The 19,811-nt window shown below is 36.9% G+C and overlaps 1 protein-coding gene across 3 annotated transcripts in view; it reads left to right on the top strand.

The window, feature by feature from the left end:
• ARK2N (arkadia (RNF111) N-terminal like PKA signaling regulator 2N) overlaps positions 1-19,811 on the top strand; it is a 73,791-nt gene that overhangs the window by 8,523 nt on the left and 45,457 nt on the right. The window lies entirely within an intron of this gene.

Below are 19,811 nucleotides of genomic sequence, written 5' to 3'. Positions count from 1 at the left end.
CAGTATAGTAGTGTAATTGCCTTGAGTTTTGGTGCTAGGATAGTGCATAATTTTTGAATCACAAATTCAGTAAAATAACGGTTGAATATTTAAACTGTAAATCAGGTAACAATCTTTGGATTTTGAAGCTAAACCTGTTAAAAAAGTAACTTCAAAAATGTATTTAGGCTGCTGTTAGGCTAAACTGAAACTTCCTTAATAACTCTCTCCTCTCTATATGGCATGGTTTTCCTTTTATTGATTAACCATTTGGGATGCCTTGAGCATAATTTTAAGTAAGTGCAATATCAAAACTGTATATTTTTCTTCAAATATAATATTAAAGATACCAAAGGAATGGTGGTTGTGTGGTTTCTGTAAAAGGAATTAAAACAATGGATGTTTTGTTTTTAGGAAAAGTTATCAAAGCAGCAGCACCTAAATTCATGAAGTGGCTTAGTATTTGTCATTTAAACGTTAGTAACTTGTAGTAATTGAGCCCTAGATCTAAGCAAGGATATGGCATACTGTTTGTGTATCCTGTGGCTGCTATATTGAAAAAGTAATTCATTTCTAAAGTCTTGTATCATTATTATATATATATCTGAAGGGCACATATATTAATGATGCATTTGTAGATAAAGTCAGTGTTGAGATTTGTATGTATAGTTCTTTATTTTTCTCTTTAAGAGTTTGCTCTTAAAAATTTTAAATGGTTAGGAAATTATTAACATAAATATAGGATTTTAAAATGTCCACTGAATTTCTAAAAAATCAAAATGTCCTTAAGATTCTATTTTAACAAAACTTTTTTTTTTTTTTTTTGAGACAGAGTCTCGCTTTGTTGCACAGGCTAGAGTGAGTGCCGCTTCGTTGCACAGGCTAGAGTGTGTGCCGTAGCATCAGCCTAGTTCGCAGCAACCTCAAACTCCTGGGCTCAAGCAATCCTCTTGCCTCAGCCTTCCGAGTAGCTGGGACTACAGGCATGCACCATCGTGCCCGGCTAATTTTTTTCTATATATATTAGTTGGCCAATTAATTTCTTTCTATATTTATAATAGAGACGGGGTCTCACTCTTGCTCAGGCTGGTTTTGAACTCCTGACCTCGAGCAATCCGCCCCCCCTCGGCCTCCCAGAGTGCTAGGATTACAGGCGTGAGCCACCATGCCCGGCCAAAACATTTTTTTAAAAAGCAAAAGTATGGGGCTCCATATCCATAGGGCCTAGGAAAATCTCTTTTGCTTAATAAATACTGAATACTGAACAAAGCACATCTATATTTCACACTTAAGAAGGTAAACAAGATTCCTCCTTGCCTAGACCTGTAGTTTCTTTATATATGTTTCCTTTCAATTAGAATTAAAATTTGATTTTTTAAGGCCTACAAAATATGTATCACTCAAATCTCATTTTCAGCATCATTTTCCCTCATTAGGGTCCAGATCCTTCAACATACCAAGCTATTTCCTGATGGGAGGAGGGGAGGGTTGCACTCCCTTATTTATTTATTTATTTATTTAGTTAGTTAGTTAGTTAGTTAGTTAGTTAGTTTAGTTAGTTAGTTAGTTAGTTAGTTAGTTAGTTATAAGGCAGAGTCTCACTCTGTTTCCCAGGCTAGAGTGCTGTGGTGTCACCCTACTTCACAGCAACCTCAAACACCTGTGCTCAAGGGATCCTCCTGTCTCATCTTCCCAAGTAGCTGGGTCTACAGGCATGTGCCACCACTCCCCAGCCAATTTTTTCTATTTTTAGTAGAGATGGATCTTGCTCTTGCTCAGGCTGGTCTTGAACTCTTTACCGCAAGTGATCCTCCTGCCTCGGCCTCCCAGAGTGCTAGGATTACGGGTGAACCACTGTGCTCCAGCCACACTCCCCTCTTTCTGAGGCTGGCTGCCTGTTACATTTTCAATCTCAACTTCATCTTTCAAATGTGCCTTAGTTCATATGGGCTGCTAGAACAAAATATAGACTGGGTGGTTTAAACAAGAGAAATTTATTTCTCACAGTTGTGGAGGCTAGGAAGTCCCAGATGAAGGCACCATTGAGATTTGGTGTCTGGTGAGGGTTTACTTCCTTGTTCACAGACTGTGCCTTCTCATTGTGTTCTTAGACAGTGGAAGGGGCAAGGAGTCTCTCTTTGGCCTCTTTGATAAGGACACTAATCCCATTCATGGGGGCAGAACTCTGATGATTTAATCACCTTCCAAAGGCCCCTTTTAAGTGTATAAACTAATTTATCTTTTGTAAAGATCCAGATGTTCAAAACTTTCATGTTTGGTTGAAGGAGGCTACTTGTGTAGCATGATCTAGTCTTAGGCTAAGAAGCAGCTTGGAAGTTCAGAAACTGTTCTAAATATATCTGTCTAAATCTATCTAAATATATCTTGGCCATTGACCTACATATGCTTTTCTTAGTTCTGAGGATTATGCATTTTAGGTTAGCTATGACAATAATTAATAAAAATAATTAAGTGTTCTGAAAACCCAAATAGAGTTGTTTAGAGATAGTTGTCAGCATGGGTAGGCAATTTATCCTGTGCAATGCTTTAAAATTACAGCTTTTTTAAAAGCTTAAAAATAAGCAATAAATCTTTCATCAATTAAAAACAAAATCATTAGTGACCCAAGCATTGTTTTGGTGAGTTTTTGAAATGAAGTTGCCTACATCTTTTTTTGCTTTTTAAATGTACCTTGAAACTTTTTAAAAACATTGAGGTCTTGGCTAATTCATGGCAAGATTCTTTATGCTGTGTCTAATATTTACCAGCAACACCAGTGACACCTTGTAGTGTATCTTGGAGGCACTGGTTTTTATTGCTGAGAAGCAAAGGCCAGGGTTGTGCAGACTGTTCCCATATTGCTTTATCCATGGAGTCTAGAAGTAGAGCCATTAACTGCACTGATTTTCTGTATGTTATGCACCTAGCTCCTACAAAGATGTTTTTGTGGAAGATGACTATAGTGTGTGTGTATGTGTATGTGTGCATGCATCATTTATACTTTTTTAAAAGCTAAAATGAGATTTAATGGGTTCATATAAGTGTGATAAATCCAGTGTGCAACTGGTCTCTGGCCCCGTTGGATCCAGGGCCTCATTTGATGTTATCTAGGTACTATTTTTCTCTGTGTACTAGCTCTGTGTACTGCTTTTGGGCTTAATTTTCAGTTAGGCTTTCCTCTCATGAGGACAGAGTTGGTTCCAGCAGCTCTAAACTTTCTCAGCATTAAAAAAAAATCATCATAATAATAGACTTTATTTTTTAGAACAGTTTTAGGTTTGCAGAAAAATTTAGCAGAAAGTAGAGTTCCCACCACCAGCCCAGTTTGATCTATTACTAACATCTTGCATTAGTTTGATACATTTATTACAATTGATGAGCCAATATTGTTACGTTATTAAAGTCCATAGTTTACATTAGAGTTCATTCTTTTTCTGCGTTGAATGACATAGAGATTCTATGTTGAATATCAGTTGTATGGGTTTGGACAAAGTCTAATGCCAAGTATCAGTGTCTCCCATCAGAGTGATATACGTTTGTTATAATTGATGAACCTATATTGACTTGTCATTGTCACCCAAAGTCCATAGTTTATATTATGTGGTTCGCCCTTGGTATTATACATTTTAGGGGTTTGTACTAATTTATAATGACATGTATCCACTGTTATATTATCATACAGAGTAGTTTTACTGACCCCCAAAAAACCCTCTGTGCTCTGCCTCTTCATTCCTTTCTCTGCCCTGTTGGTAACCACTGATCTTTTTATTGTCTCTGTAATTTTGCCTTTTCCAGAGGTCATATAGTTGGAATGATAGAGTATGTAGCTTTTTCAGATTGGTTTCTTTCATGTAATAATACACATTTAAGTTTCTTCCATATTTTTTCATGGCTTGATACCTCATTTCTTCTTATCACTGAATAATATTCCTTTGGATATACTGAAAGACATCTTGGTTGCTTCCAGTTTTTGGCAGTATGTTTTCAGCATTTTTTGACTGAAAATCACAATATTAAGAGTAGAATTATTATAGAAGCACCCTTTCTCTTGACTTTATTACTACCAATAGCAAATATTTATTTAACAGCTCATTATTATAGGGTGTAGTGCTAGGTGAGATATGCTGTAGAGTAGGGAATGGTTAGGAATGTAGACTCTGGAACGACTTTGGTTAAAATCCTGACTCTACGGTATTGATTCTGTGAGTTTGCACAAATTCTCTATCCTTGCATCTTAGTGAATATTAAACACCTGTAAGTTATCTCAAATGAAACGTTGAAATCCCTTCTTGGGTTTTGAGTCCAGTGCCTGTGACATTTCTTGATTATTTTGATTTTTCTTGTGTCTTTCTTTTTTTGGAATAGAGGTTTAAGATTCTGTTGTAGTGCCTTTTACTCTTGTTTTTACTTATTGAAATCATTCTAAGTCCACTTTATTATCCTTTTTCTTTTTTTGAGACTGGTCTCATTGTGTTGGCCAAGCTAGAGTGCATTGGCATCTCACTGCAGCCTCAAACTCCTGGGCTGAAGTGATCCTCTGGCCTCAGCCTTCCGAGTAGCTGGGACTACAGGTGTGTGCCACCGCATCTGACTATTTTTAATATTTTTATTTATTTATTTATTTATTTTTTTTGAGACAGAGTCTCGCTTTGTTGCCCAGGCTAGAGTGAGTGCCATGGCATCAGCCTAGCTCACAGCAACCTCAAACTCCTGGCTCAAGCAATCCTGCTGCCTCAGCCTCCCAAGTAGCTGGGACTACAGGCATGCGCCACCATGCCCGGCTAATTTTTTGTATATATATTAGTTGGCCAATTAATTTCTTTCTATTTATAGTAGAGACGAGGTCTCACTCTTGCTCAGGCTGGTTTCGAACTCCTGACCTTGAGCAATCCGCCCGCCTCAGCCTCCCAGAGAGCTAGGATTACAGGCGTGAGCCACCGCGCCCGGCAATTTTTAATATTTTTTATGGAGATGTGAGGTCTCAGTCTGTTGCTCAGGCTGGTCTTGAACTCCTAGCCTCAAGGGATACTCCCACCTTAGCCTCTCAAAGTGCTAGGATTACAGGCATGAGCCACCATACCTGGCCAATTTATTATCCTTTTCATAGTTACTTTTCCTAACTCTAATCTTATGAATGCCTACAGTTCTTTAAACCTCTCCTGTAACACTTGTACACATCCTGTTCATTTGTGTGACCTGCTATCTTTAACTGCCCTATAACACTTAATAGTAGACTTTCAACAGATATTTGTTATTGATTACACTTGAGAGTGAGTAGCTGATTAGAGATGATTTATTCATTTTTGTAATCCTGTGCCTAGCATGTTCCCGACACAAGGCATTTGATATATGTTGGCTGAATTAAATGTCTTCCTTCCTAGTGTTTTTTAAAAAAATAGTTTTAGTATTTTGGAGACCTTAACTAGAGGTATAGCAAGATCAGTTTTTCATTTTTAAACAAAAATATTCTGCCCGGCCGCGGTGGTTCACGCCTGTAATCCTAGCACTCTGGGAGGCCAAGGTGGGCAGATAGCTCGAGGTCAAGAGTTCAAAACCAGCCTGAGCAAGAGCGAGACCCTATCTCTACTATAAATAGAAAGAAATTAATTGGCCAACTAATATATATAGAAAAAATTAGCCGGGCATGGTGGCACATACCGGTAGTCCCAGCTACTCGGGAGGCTGAGGCAGTAGGATCTCTTGAACCCAGGAGTTTGAGGTTGCTGTGAGCTAGGCTGACGCCATGGCACTCACTCTAGCCTGGGCAACAGAGTGAGACTCTGTCTCAAAAAAAAAAAAAAAAGGAAATTCTGGCTGCATTTGTAGTGATCAGCATTGGATGTGGGGAGACCATTAATGTTGTTATACTAGTTCAGGTAGCTAGATCATGGTAGCTTGGACTAGGCGGTAGAGAAATGAATGGACTTGAAAAAAAACAACAAATGAATACTTGAAGGGTAGTGGGTATTTGAACTTTTACTGTGTGTCAGGTATTATGCCAAGTGCTATGTATATGTACCTGTATGTAATAATCCTTATGGCAGAGTATAATCCTAACTTTACAGAAATGGACAGAAAGGTTTAGATAACAAATCTTAGAATCTAATACTCATGTGTTACTTAATGATGGAGATATGTTTTCAGCAGTGTGCCGTCAGGCGATTTTATCCTTATGTGGATTTTATCCTTATGTGGACATCATACAATGTAATTAAACACACCTAGATTGTATTTGCCTAGTACACACCTAGGCTATATGGTATGTAACCTGTTGCTTAGGCTATAAACCTGTTGTAGAATGTTACTGTACTGAATACTGTAGGCAATTGTAACACAGTGGTAAGTATTTGTGTATCTAAACATGGGAAAGGAACAATAACAATAGGATATTACAATTTTGTTGGCCCCTGGTTATGTATGTGGTCCATTGTTGACTGAAACATGGTTATGTGGCACATGACTGTACATTAAAAAATTCAAATATATTTTCAAAAATTTAAAAAAGTTTGTGCACAGATAGAAATGTTTAATAATGATTCTCTATGTACCTATCTGTTACCTAGCTTCAGTAATTATCCACATTTTACCATTTATGTTTTATCTATTCTTTCTGCTTTTAGTTTTTCCTAAAGTCTTTTATTTACACTTTTTAAAATGGAAAATTTCAAAAGTAAACAGAAGTATAGAGGATTGTATAATGAATTTGAATATGCCTATCACCTAGTGTCAATAGTTGTCAGCATTTGGCAAATCTTGTTTCATCTGTTTTCCTTCACCTAACCTCCATCTTATTTTAATTGTAAGTACTTTGTGTCACTAATGGGTAGGGTTAAAAATGGCAATTACAATAGCTCTATATAACCTAACAAAATTAGCAAAAATTTTAAAGTATGTGGGTAAAAAAAATCTGGCTTTCAAGTTATTTCACCCATAAATAAACTTCAGAGTGTTTTCCTAACAGGTAAACTTTTTTTTTTTTTTTTTTTTGAGATAGGGTCTCATTCTGTCACCAGGCTAGAGTGCAATCATGCAATCGTAACTCACTGTAACCTTAAACTCCTGGGCTCAAGTGATCCTCCTCCCTCAGCCTCCCTCCTCAGTAGCCAGGACTATGTGGCATACCACTAAACCTGGCTAATTAAAAAGAATTTTTTTTTTGTAGAGATGGGGTCTTGCTCTGTTGCCTAGGCTCTTCTCAACTCTTGGCCTCATGATCCTCTGGCCTTAGGCCTTCCAAAGTGCTAAGATTACAGGTGTGAGCCACCATGCTTGGCCTCCTTGTAGATTTTTAAAATGCACAAATACAGGTAGATTTTCTTTTTTACAAAGATTGTAGCATATTGTACATGTCTTTTTTTTTTTTCTTAAAAATGAAACTTTGGAGATCCTTTCTGATACGGAAAAGAATTTCTAATTCTTTTTCCTTTTGTAGTTTAGTTTTCTTGTAATAATCATAAACTTAAATCTGTAGTCCAGCTAGAATTAGAAGAACATATGGGAAATAAGGACTCCAAAGAATTGTAGCAAATCAACACATAAAAATTATGGATTTGAGAACAGCCTGGGAGTAAATAAGATAAAATCAAAGCTGAGAATTATCCTCAGACAGTATTTGTGACCTTCTTGCTTGTGTTGCATTCCTATACCCCAAACCCTCTTTTGCTTTCCCAATATTTATGCCATCTTTTACCTTTCTGTGGTGACCTTATAATATGTCAGTTTAGTTAGGCTAAACTATTAATACAATTCCAGAATTCCCTTTCCTTTATGTTTCTAGTAAGGTTGGGTATAAGAGATTATTGTGGGAGATTTGGAGGGCAAGAGTGAAGCAGCAACCATTTTGTAGCTTATACACATTGTTGCTTATTTGTTGACTCACCTCTTTATAGTGAGGCAGCTTTTGGGATTGCAACTGTTCCACTTTCCCCTGGATCTTTCTTCAGGTTTGCTGACTCCTGGGCCAGGTATATGTTCAGCTTTTTGACAAAGGGCCTCAGTTCTATACCAGCAAGGTCAGAGGCAAGAAGAACTAACACAGAGTTCAGTCTGTCCTGTAGATTTAGCTTGTGCTTGTGAGTTCCAGCTTGTTCTTACTCTCTTCCTACTTGCTGTCCACCACATCCATCTTCCCTTCTTGACTCCTGCTCTGTGGTTTATAAGCTCCTGCATCAGATGCAAAGATTAACAGCCTTATAGAAACTTATTAACCATTCTCCCAATTGCATAAGGGCACATTTCTATAGTGTGTGTGTGTGTGTGTGTGTGTGTGTGCGCGCGCGCACGCGTGCATGCAAGCATATGCGTAAGACCTAGTGGCTCTTTTTCTAATCCAACTCTAAATTATACATTTTCCAAAGATCGCTTACTTGCTTTCTAATCAGTCTTAGCACAAATAGAAACTGAGAGTCATTTAGATTGGGTTCAAGGTTTGCCATGGACAAGATGTCAGGACCTGGATGTTGCAGGATACAGTTATTATTAGCAAATTTCTTACCACAGATGGGCTTGGCCACTAATGCCATTATGGTATATGAAGTCATCACTTTGACACAAATCTCAGGAATAATTCTGTGAAAGAAGAAACCCTTCTGTTCATATCCTTTCTCTCCAGTATGGGCATGGAAGTTTTCTGCTGTCATTGGAACTTTGCAAACAGCTGGAAGGAGATGTGGCCCAGGTGCTTGCCATGAACATGTGGTTTTGTCTTGAAGTACAGTATGGGATTGTCTGTGGTTGGCTTTGGCAAAGCTAGGGCAGCTGAAGCCTGGTTCTAGGTAGCAGTGTTCATGAAGTGGCTTCTTCATTCACTCTAAGCAGCAGGGTGTTGCATTGGAACTGTAGATGTTTTTGAATATCTCTTGTTCGCTGCTTATTTTGATTGTATCCTTTTCATATTTTTTGTTTTGTTTTGGAATATTTCTCCTATAGGCTTTAAAAAACATCTGTGTGGGATAATTCCTTGGGTTTGAATATATGTTTGTAGCTTCATCTGACTCTGTCAGGTGGATTCGTTTCCTTGTGCATTTTGGAGGTTTCTTTTTTTTATTATAAACTCCTATTTGGTTAAACTTAAGTGGTAGAGATCCTGAGACCCTAGGTTGGCAGTGCTTTTCCTTCATTGCAGATTTCTTTGCTTTTTCAGGGTTTTTGATCACATGGACAATGTAAATTTGAATTTTATATCCAACTAAGAATAAAACAGTGATATCTAATTCTCTGAGTACTGATCTTTCCATAAGTTTTCTGGTAAGCCCTGTTGTGGGCAGATGTTTTGTCCCTGTATCTCCTTTCATTAGTGGTATAAACCACTGTGAGGATCCCAGCTCAATGCAGGAGATCTAGTTTTCTTAACTTTGCCCTAGCCTAAAGCTCAATCTCTCCTGTTCTTAAACTGATATGGCATTTGTCCCCAGGGCAAGTCTGCTATTTTTAAGTTGCTTTATGCTCAGGTTTCAGCATACTATTTTTTTTGTGTGTGTGTACGGGGAGGAGGGAGGGCACTTTGAATATTTTTCTTTCTAGATAGTTTAGCAAAATATTAAAAACATTTATTTTTTTCAGAATCTACCTGCCCTCTTTGGGCAGCATGCATGCTAGATGCTCAAAGCGCCCTGTTAGCATCCATGTATTTGTGACATAGAAAAGGCATTCAACTATTGAGTGTAATTAGAATGAACTAGACATTTTAATTAAGGGGGAAATAAGATATTCTCATGTAACCACTGCTAAGGCAGCATTGTGGTGTCATTGGAGGGATTATACAGAAGGAAGAGACTGTATTTGGGATTTTATTGAAGTTTGATTTTTTTTTCTCTTGGAGACTCTGAAATAGAAATGTATAGATCAGGGTTGTATCACATCAGGTTATATTTCTACTAAATATGATAGACTTAGAGGGAATACTATTTTACTTCCACCAGAATGACTAAAATAAATGTTCAAAACAAGCAAAACAACAACAGTGCTGGTATTCGTAAAGATAAGGGAAAAAAATGCCAGATGTTGGTGAGAGAACAAATTGGTAGAAACATTTGGGAAAACGTTTTACCAAAGCTGAATGTAAGCATATTCCATGACCTAAAAACCTAGGAGTGTATTAACTCCTAGGTATATATAAAACAGAAATATGTGCAAATGTGGACAAGAAGGCATGCACAAAACTTTCATGAGTGCATTGATCGTGATACCCCAAACTGAAAAAACCAAATGTCCATCAAGAGTAGAATGGATAAGTAAATTGTGATATAGTCATACCATGGAAAACTTTGCAGCAATGAAAATGAACTGTTACTGTATATAATTGCGTGGATGAATCTCAGAGACGGAATGTGGAACTAAAAAGCTTGACATAAAAATTTTAAAAATATTGTATAATTCTATTTACATGAAGGTCAAAAACAGGCAAAACTGATCTGTGGTGATAAAAAGGTCAGAATAGTAGTGTTTACTTTTGGGGAGTAATGACTAGTAGAGGCATGAGAGATGCTTCTGGGATGTTGGCAATGTTCTGTACCTCTGTAGTCATCACATGGATATGTTCATTTTGTAAAAATCTGTCAAGATGCATATTTACGTTGTATACTTCTCTGTGGTAGTTTCATTTTTTTATTTTTACATTTTTTGTTTTTTGCTTTGTTTTCTGTGTACTATTTCAATCAAATTTTCTTAAAAAATAAAAAGGTAAAGGAGTCTCATTGACTTGATTTAAAGAGCAGAGAACTCAGCCCCTAACTTTTTTAGTGGTCTGACACCTGTTGACTGTTTTTGAAAATTTGTGGGTATAGAGATTTTTGGGGGAGGGAAGTGGGTAAATGTAAATATTGAAAGTAAGGGTGGACTTATGATGAAAGGTCGATCTGTAGTGTTATGGATTGTTTTTATGTTTGGTGTTTTTTTGGTAAGAGGTATAGACAGAGTTTTTAGTGTCAATTAAAAAGAAAAAGGAAAGACTGAGGTAATCTTGGAAAAGACTCATAAATTCTATTAAAAACACAGTGTTCTTTCAAAGGAGATTGGTATAAGCCCTATCACTTGGTATTCGAAGCTAGATTAGATAAAAAAGCAAAAGATGTCCTGTTTGGACTCATTCTTATTGCAAGGGAATAGACAGGATCAGTTGTAAGGCTTTTCTTTTTCCTTTTTCCTTTTTTTTTTTTTTTTGTTGTTGTTAAAGCTTAAATTTTTGTGACGGGAAGATATAGCCTCTAGTGGGCAAAAGCTTTCTTGTTTTATTAATAAAACATTGCTCCTCATTAAAGTTGCTTTTCTTTTTTTGTCTAAATAGAATGCCATATTTAGTTCAGAGTATTGTTTTGTGTAAGAGAGCAAAGTTGGAATTTGTGAATTATCTAATGTACATATGAAGCAACAGTATACATTAATTGGTTCATATAGGTCATGTTTGAGAATTAGCTGCATATATTTCTTATAGTTCTAGAGTGGTGATAAAATAAATAGATGCAAGAGTGCTAGCAATTAGAATGCCCTATTTTACATGACTGTAGAGCAAAATCTTACCTAGAGACTTATCATTTAATGGGCTGTGCTTTTGTTGTCAGTTTATGGTGTCAATTTGTGGTTTCAACGGAAAAGTGACTGTGGCAACAGTAAATTTGTAACAGCAGATGATTTCGGTTTGCAATACAGTTTAGTATTAGGACAATACAGTTTAGTTTATTTATTTATTTTAATGGAAGTGTCACTTCTCATAGTGGTGTAAAAGGATGGTTGATGAAAGTTGTTGTTCACAAAGGGATAAAGTTGAAAGGAATAAAAGACAAGCCTATTGAGTCCTTAATGATTTCATACATTGCTATGTCAGAACCTTCAGGGAGGGTTTCCTGTTGTGGTTGTTTTTTGGTAAGACTCCATTAATCATGATCCTTTCTCACAGTTCTAAGTCTATAGGAAGTTGTTAATTATCATAGAAGGGCATTATAAAAAGGAAAGCTTCATGGAAACTAGAAACATGGTGATGGAAAAGAAAAAAAAAAGGAAAGCTTCTCTCTCTGTGTTTTATGGATATCTTTGTCTTTTTGTTTTATCTTTGAAAAGATAATTCTTTGCCTACCAGTTAATACAGAAAAGTAATGGGTTCACTTCGTTTTTACTTTAATATTTGTTAAACTCTCCTTTGTTCACTATATGCTTTCTCCCTGGAAAGCTGATGTATTCAGATATCCTTCTATCACCTATCCTTCTATTAATGGATGTCCAAATCTGTGTTTTTATTTGCTTTCATTGAGACCTGTGTTCTTATCAGGATTTTCCAGTCCACATCCAAGTTGATTATTTCTCTACTGCCAGACTTTTTACTCTTCCTTTAGCCTACCTGTAATCACTCAGAAGTGGTGTTCGTCAGCCCCATTTTTCCTTTTTGAAAGAATTTCCCTGACCTGTTACGAAGGCTTTTTCTGAAGTCATTTTTTTTGAGTTGTTCTCTTAGTGATTACCAGTGATTGTATCCATATCTTCATTTATTACAGACTTCTTCATGTTAATACTTAATTCCAATAAAATATCTAGAAACATTGCTCTAGTGTAGCTCCATCTCCTACCTATTTTTATGCTATTATTTTCATGTTCATATTTTCATGTCTATGTGTAAGTCTAACGATACAGTGTTACAATGATTGCTTTGTATAGTCATCTTTTATTAAAGAAAGTAAGAGAAGAAATAGATTGTTTATAAACTGTTTTTAAGGTAAGCCACATATTTACCACCTTATATCGTCATTATTCCTTTTTGATGATATTTCTTTCAGCCTAAAGATTTTTTTTATTGCTTGTAAAGCAGGTCTGCTGCCAAGGAAATCTCTTCCATTTTTGTTTATCTGGTAATTTTTTTTTCTTAGTCTTCATTTGGAAAGAATCGTTTTGCTGGATATAGGAATTCTTGGTTAACAGTCCCTCCCCCCGCAGGAGTCCTGCCACCCCCAGCACTTTGAATATATTGTTCCATTACTTTCTGGCCACAGTGTTTCAGATGAGGTATCAGCTGAATTGGGGTTCCCTTATGTATTGTGTGTTATTTTTCTTTTGCTGCTTTCAAGATTTTTTTTTTTGTCTTTCACATGTTTGACTATGATGTGTCTGTGGATTTCTGTGTGTTTCTTCTATTTGAGATTTGTTCAGCTTTTAGGGCGGATTAATGTTTTTCATCAAATTTAGAGGATGTTTTGGACTATTAATTTTTGTTTATTTTGTTTTTTAATTTTTTTTTTTTTTTGAGACAGAGTCTCGCTTTGTTGTCCAGGCTAGAGTGAGTGCCGTGGCGTCAGCCTAGCTCACAGCAACCTCAAACTCCTGGGCTCGAGTGATCCTTCTGCCTCAGCCTCCCGAGTAGCTGGGACTACAGGCATGAGCTACCATGCCCGGCTAATTTTTTTTTTTTATATATATATCAGTTGGCCAATTAATTTCTTTCTATTTATAGTAGAGACGGGGTCTCGCTCTTACTCAGGCTGGTTTTGAACTCCTGATCTTGAGCAATCCGCCCGCCTCGGCCTCCCAAGAGCTAGGATTACAGGCGTGAGCCACCGCGCCCGGCTTTAATTTTTTTTTATTTCAGCATATTATGGGGGTACAAATGTTTAGGTTACATATGTTGCCCTTGCCCAGCCCAAGTCAGAGCTTCAAGCATATCCATCCCCCAGACGGTGCAAACTGCACCCATTAGGTGTGGATATACCCATCCCCTCCAGCCCCCTCCCATCTGCCCGAATTAATTTTTCAAATATTTTTCTGCATCTTACTCAGTTGGAGGGGGTTCCATTAAATATATGTTGGTATTTTTTATTTTAATTTTTTTCTAAGCCTTTATAATCACATGAAATGTTGTTATCCTTGATGTTATATTATTCCATTAAGTCTCTGAGGCTCTGCTCATTTTTCTTTAATCTTTTTTCTCTGTTCTTCAGATTGAGCAATTTCTCTTGACCTCTCATCATGTTTGCTGATTCTTTTGCCATCTTGAACTTGCTATTGAGTGCTTCTAGTGAGGTTTTCATTTCAGGTCTTGTCTTTTCTTTTCTTTTCTTTTCTTTTCTTTTCTTTTCTTTTCTTTTCTTTTCTTTTCTTTTCTTTCTCTCTCTCTCTCTCTCTCTCTTTTTCTCTTTCTCTCTTCCTTCCTTCCTTTCCTTCCTTTCCTTTCTTTCCTTTCTTTTCTTTCCTTCTTTCCTTCTTCCCTCCCTCCCTCCCTCCCTCCCTCCCTCCCTTCCTCCATTGCCCAGGCTGAAGTGCAGTGTCCTAATCATAGCTCACTGCAGCCTCAAACCCCTGGGCTCAAGCAATCCTCCTGTCTCAGCCTCCCAAGTAACTGGGACTATAAGCACATGCCATCACATCCAGCTTATTTTTTTTTTTTTTTTCATTTTGAGACAGAGTCTTGCTCTGTTGCCCCAGGTAGAATGTAGTACGGTGGCATTATCATAGCTCACTGCAACCTCAAACTCCTGGACTCAAGCAATTCTTTTGCCTCAACCTCTTGAGTAGCTGAACTACAGGTGTGCGCCTCCATGTCTGGCTAATTTTTCTTATTTTTTGTAGAGACAGGATCTTGCTGTTGCTCAGGCTAATCTTGAACTCCCGACCTCAAGAGATCCTCCTGCCTCAGCCCCCAAAAGTGCTGGGATTACAAGGCATGAGCCACCGTGCCTAGCCCCTTTTTTCTTGATAACAGTTTTTGCATTAAGGTCTATTTTATTTACTACAGATAGAGATAAATCAACTGGGGTGGTAGTTGGTTATATCATTTTCTGTTCTTAAATCTTTTATTTGTCCTTATTTATGGAGAATGGACTTTTCTTTCTTTTTTTTTTTGAGACAGAGTCTCCCTTTGTTGCCTAGGCTAGAGTGAGTGCTGTGGAGTCAGACTAGCTCACAGCAACCTCAAACCCCTGGGCTCAAGCAATCCTCCTGCCTCAGCCTCCCAAGTAGCTGGGACTACAGGCACACGCCACCATGCCTGGCTAATTTTTTCTATATATATTAGGTGGCCAATTAATTTATTTCTATTTATAGTAGAGACAGGGTCTTGCTCTTGCTCAGGCTGGTTTTGAACTCCTGACCTCGAGCAATCCACCCGCCTCGGCCTCCCAGAGAGCTAGGATTACAGGCGTGAGCCACCGCGCCCAGCCGAGAATGGACATTGACCAGTTACAGTGTGTGTTTATTTAACTCCAGTTATGCAGAGCCCTGTGAAGGAAGATTATATGAGTAATATGCACGTAATAGGGGTAATATTAGTCTGTAATATTATCAAAAGCTACTCAAAGAAGTTATGTTTATTCTAATTTCTGTGAAGAGTAGCCAGCAAGAAGATGGGCAAAAAATGAGTGTGAAAAGCCAGAGATCTCAAAAAACTCTGTATATGTTCATTCTTTGTAGCTGGGGAGAGTTAGGGTATGAATTGTCCAAGATGAAACTGGAGAGATGCATGGGGGTATTGAACAGGGGAGATCAATCACATTTCCCCCCATAACATTGTGTTAATGGTCCCTTAACTTTAACTTCCTCCTTAACTTTGTATTAATGATGACATCATGGAAATTGACTGGGTACTATGAATTGTTCTTTTTGATTGTATAAATTATTGTACTCAGTAGTTTGATTCTTTATAGCAGATGTTATATAACTCTTCTGTTTTTTACAAACCCCCAAGCTTGCCTTCTTTTTTAGCTTGTGTTAAGCTTTGCTGACCAAGAAGAAGGTCTGACATGAAACAAATTCCCTGAACTTTTTCTCTTCCACGTTTTCACAATACCCTCATTCAGCTCTATACTTTCCATTTCCTGTTTTTTCTTTGGGAAAAAACAGGAAATGTTTTTTCCCAAATGTTTCAGTGTACTGCTTCCATTCCATGGTTTAACTCTTTGACATATACTCATCTTCTGTTATCTTAGTTTCTTAAAGAGTATAAGGAGTAATAAATGCATTTTCATTGTCCAGAATTAGCCTAGTTTTTTAGATTACTGCATATAATCCCCTTTTAAGGGGAGATTAAAACATCAGATAAAACTCAAATTGCCTTAAACTATCCTCCTCTTGATTATCCATCCCTCCTCCTTACCCCAAACTTCTAGGACTTTTAAAAAATATTTTCTTAGGTGGGTGTGATGTCATATTGGGAGACTATGCAAAGAGGATCACTTGAGCCCAGGAATTCGAGGCTGCAGTGAGTGAGGATTGTGCCACTGCACCCTAGCCTGGGCAATAGAATGAGACCCTATCTCATACAAAGTTGTCATATTTGCTTTGTAAAAATGTTGTTTCGCTTGCTGCATGGAGAACAGGGAGCAAGATGGGAGCAAGATTAAATATGGAGAGAGGCAGGTTATGATTGTCAGGACTTCCATTGAGAAATAAATTATGTAGGTTGTGCCTACGATGGTGAAAGTGGAGATGGAGAATAGTGGCCAGGCTAGAAAACTATTAAGGAGGTAAGATTGATAGGAATTAGTGAATAATAGAGTGCAGTGAATAAAGAGGAAGGTATTGTTAAGGATAACTCTTATGTTTTTGGGGGGAGCAACTGAGATAATAGCAATAGTAGTGCCATTTCTTAGAAAAGGAGCAGACTGGAGTAGGTCAGAGATGACTAATTTGGTTTTGGATATGATGGGATTGTGGTACCTTTGTAAAAATCTACATTTAGATGTCAACTGGGTATTTGGGTGGAGTAGTAAAGAGCTCAGAGAAGAACTGAGCTGGTGAAACAAAATTACAAGTGTAGCAATGGTACTGGAAGATGTGCATTTAGAAGAGTTCACTTTGATGCATGGAGTCCTAGACCTAGGACCAAATCCATAGGTTTGGTAGAGGAAGTTAAGCCTACAAAGTAGACTGAGAAGGAGCAGCCAGAAGAATAGGGAAACTTTGAAGCCAAAGAAAGGCATTAGTTTAAGCTTCAGAAGGAGTGGTCAGGCATAAAATGTTAAAATGAGGGTCAAACTATGTTGGATTTAGAGATGTGGGCGATCATTAATGACTCTGGTGTAAGAACTGTTCCACTGGTTTGATAGAAGCAGATGTCAGATTGAATTTGGTTGGAGAAGGGAGTGTGAGAGATAAGGAAATAGAGACAGGGAGTTGAGATAAATCTTACAATAAAATCGGCTGTGAGAGAAGAGAGGGATACCTGGAGAGGGAGATTTGAGGTTGAGGTGGTAGGTAGGAGTATTTTAAAGATGAATGAATGAGTGAGTGATTCATTTGAGTGTAAGTGGTTGATGGGAGCCAAGAAATAATCAATCCTGTAAAAGGCTCTGGGGAAGAGAGAGGGGCATGAGCTCTGATACTCATATGAGTGGGTGGGTGGGTGGTTTCCCTTTAGATTGGAGGGAAGAACAGCATGGGGAAAATGCTATTCTAATAGGAAAAATGTTGTATATTTAATACTTCACTGTAAGTTTACTGTCAGCCTTAATCCCAAGGGTTGAGAACCTTTTATTTACATGGTGCAGTTCCCATTTGACAATTTTATCATTTTCTATTGCTAGCTACTTGACTACCCCTCCCAGAAACATCCACTTTTCCCCCCAAAACAATATATGTAGCAAATAATCTGGTTGCTTGGAAAGATTAATCTTTATCTATGATATCTTTCCCTCATGTTTAGAACACTTCATTCTTATTCAACTGAAGTGAGTTTTGTAAGAGCTTGTATTTCCACTTCCTGTGACTTTTTCTTTTCCTGTGCATTTAATTAATTATAACAAAAAATTACACTATAAGGAGAAAGCTAGTAGAATTCATTGACCAAATTTGATCTCAAGAGTGGTCTGATGTCATGACCAGAAGAGAAAAACACAACTCCTTTTTCTTTAGAAGACTTTTCATGTCAGAGTGGTATATGTTACAAAGTTCAAGAAGTCCAAAACTGTATACAGTGTCTTCTGTTCCTTTTCTCTCGTTTACCCTTTTTCCTTCCCAAGGTAGCTGTTATTACTATTTTCAACTATGGTTGAAATGGTATGAAATTACCATTACCAACTCCTTAAGTATCCTTCCAGAGATTCTGTGTATATACAAACTCATATCAGTATAATTTTGTTTTTTTTTATTTATACAAATGTTAGAATGTACATTTTTTGTTCATTTAACTTTTGTTTATGAGAATTGCTCCATATCACTATATAAAGAGCTTTCTCATTTTTTTATGGTCACCTTGTATAGATATACCATAATGAGCTAACTAGTGTTATATTTATGGTTGATGCTAGTCATTTGTGATTGATTTGACCATATTTAAATGGATAATACTGGTTACTAATTTAGGCAGCAGAAATTAAAGCTAATACTTAAATTTAAGCAACTTGAAAGATAGTCATTTGATTCATGTATCATGTTGAAAGTCATTGATACCATCATGTTTTCTTACAAGGAAAAACAATATTTATTTGTTGTACTCATACGACTTATTTCCTGAAGAAACAAGAGTTTTATGGTTATTTTTAACAGATTTAGCTTTTAGTCTAATACTGTATTATATACTTTGAAATGGTCCAGTGCTACCTTCTTTCAAAAATTATTTGAGACTTTTGATGCTTATCCTTTATGGCTGCCATTAATTTCATTTGAGTATATTTTTCAGATACTTCAACTTTAAGAAGAATCTTTATTCCAGAATATATAACTTGATTCTCTACAGAAACAACTCTAATTTTTATTCAGTTAGAAAATCTTGGGTTTATTCCTTGTGCTTGGGGGTGTTTTATATCTGTGAATATTTTATTATTTCATGTTTGTATTGGCAGCATGCTTCATTTATAACAATCTGTTGGTTTAACTTTTACTCCCTGTTAGTTTTCAGAGGTACTACCTGTTTTGGGTAATGGTGTTAGGAAAAATATTATGTTTATTTACATTTAACTCCAAAATTAATGATACAGATATGCTTATGAAGTAGGCTACACATGGGATTTTTTTTAAATTAATAAATGTTCCAGTAACCATAAATGTTCTGGCTTTCATGAATATGTCAAGGAAACTTTATCACAATGCCTGCTTTATCAGCAACTGAGAACAGGGCTATGAAAAACAAAAACAGATGTTTAGAATATTCCTGTTTGTAATTAAGCAAAAGTGGACTTGGCATGTTAGATCAATACAAAGAATTTCCAGGTATTTTCTGGTTTCTGTCTATATATTGAACCATCAGGTAACTTCATGGAGTGAAATGACGGAGATGCCATATTGCACTTGAGTAGCATACTGTCTAGATTAATGTTTTTGTCTGTCTGTGACCTATGGGTCATCATGATAGTTGCCTTCCGTAATATCACATGTACAGGGCAAAGTTTTTACTTGCCTTCCACATTCTTAGCATCCCCTTAAAAATGACCAGTTAATGAAGTTTGCACTGCACAATAAAGTCCTCACTTAATGTTGTTGATAGATTCTTGGAAACTGCAACCGTAAGTGAAATGAAGTATAGCAGGTCCTGGAATAACGTCCTTGACAAGAAAAACAAATTGGTTTTGTTAAAAGTCATTTCATTTTAAGTTGTAGTTTCCAAGAACCTATCAATGTTGTTTAAGTGAGGTCTTGCTATATAGGTCACAACCTCTTGTGGTTAGAGATTATGCCCTACACCTCTGTGATTAATTGGAATTGTATCACTCACAGTGGTGGTGGGTGTGTTAAATTCTAAATTTAGCATACAAGTGTAAAATGTGTGTAGGGTGTTTTCTCCTAAATGCCTTAAGTCATTCATTAAATAGAATATACTAGGTTTTCTGTGTTCACAGAGTAGTTGAACTCTGTTTAGTGGTTATTGTTTATGAAATAAAACATGTGTTTCAACACTAGACTCACATTCAGCGTGATGAGGG

This window comes from Microcebus murinus, chromosome 17 (genome assembly GCF_040939455.1).
Source record: "Microcebus murinus isolate Inina chromosome 17, M.murinus_Inina_mat1.0, whole genome shotgun sequence".
Lineage (NCBI taxonomy): Eukaryota > Metazoa > Chordata > Mammalia > Primates > Cheirogaleidae > Microcebus > Microcebus murinus.
The sequence above is the reverse complement of the archived record's forward strand: the minus strand, read 5'-3'. Positions and strand labels throughout refer to the sequence as shown.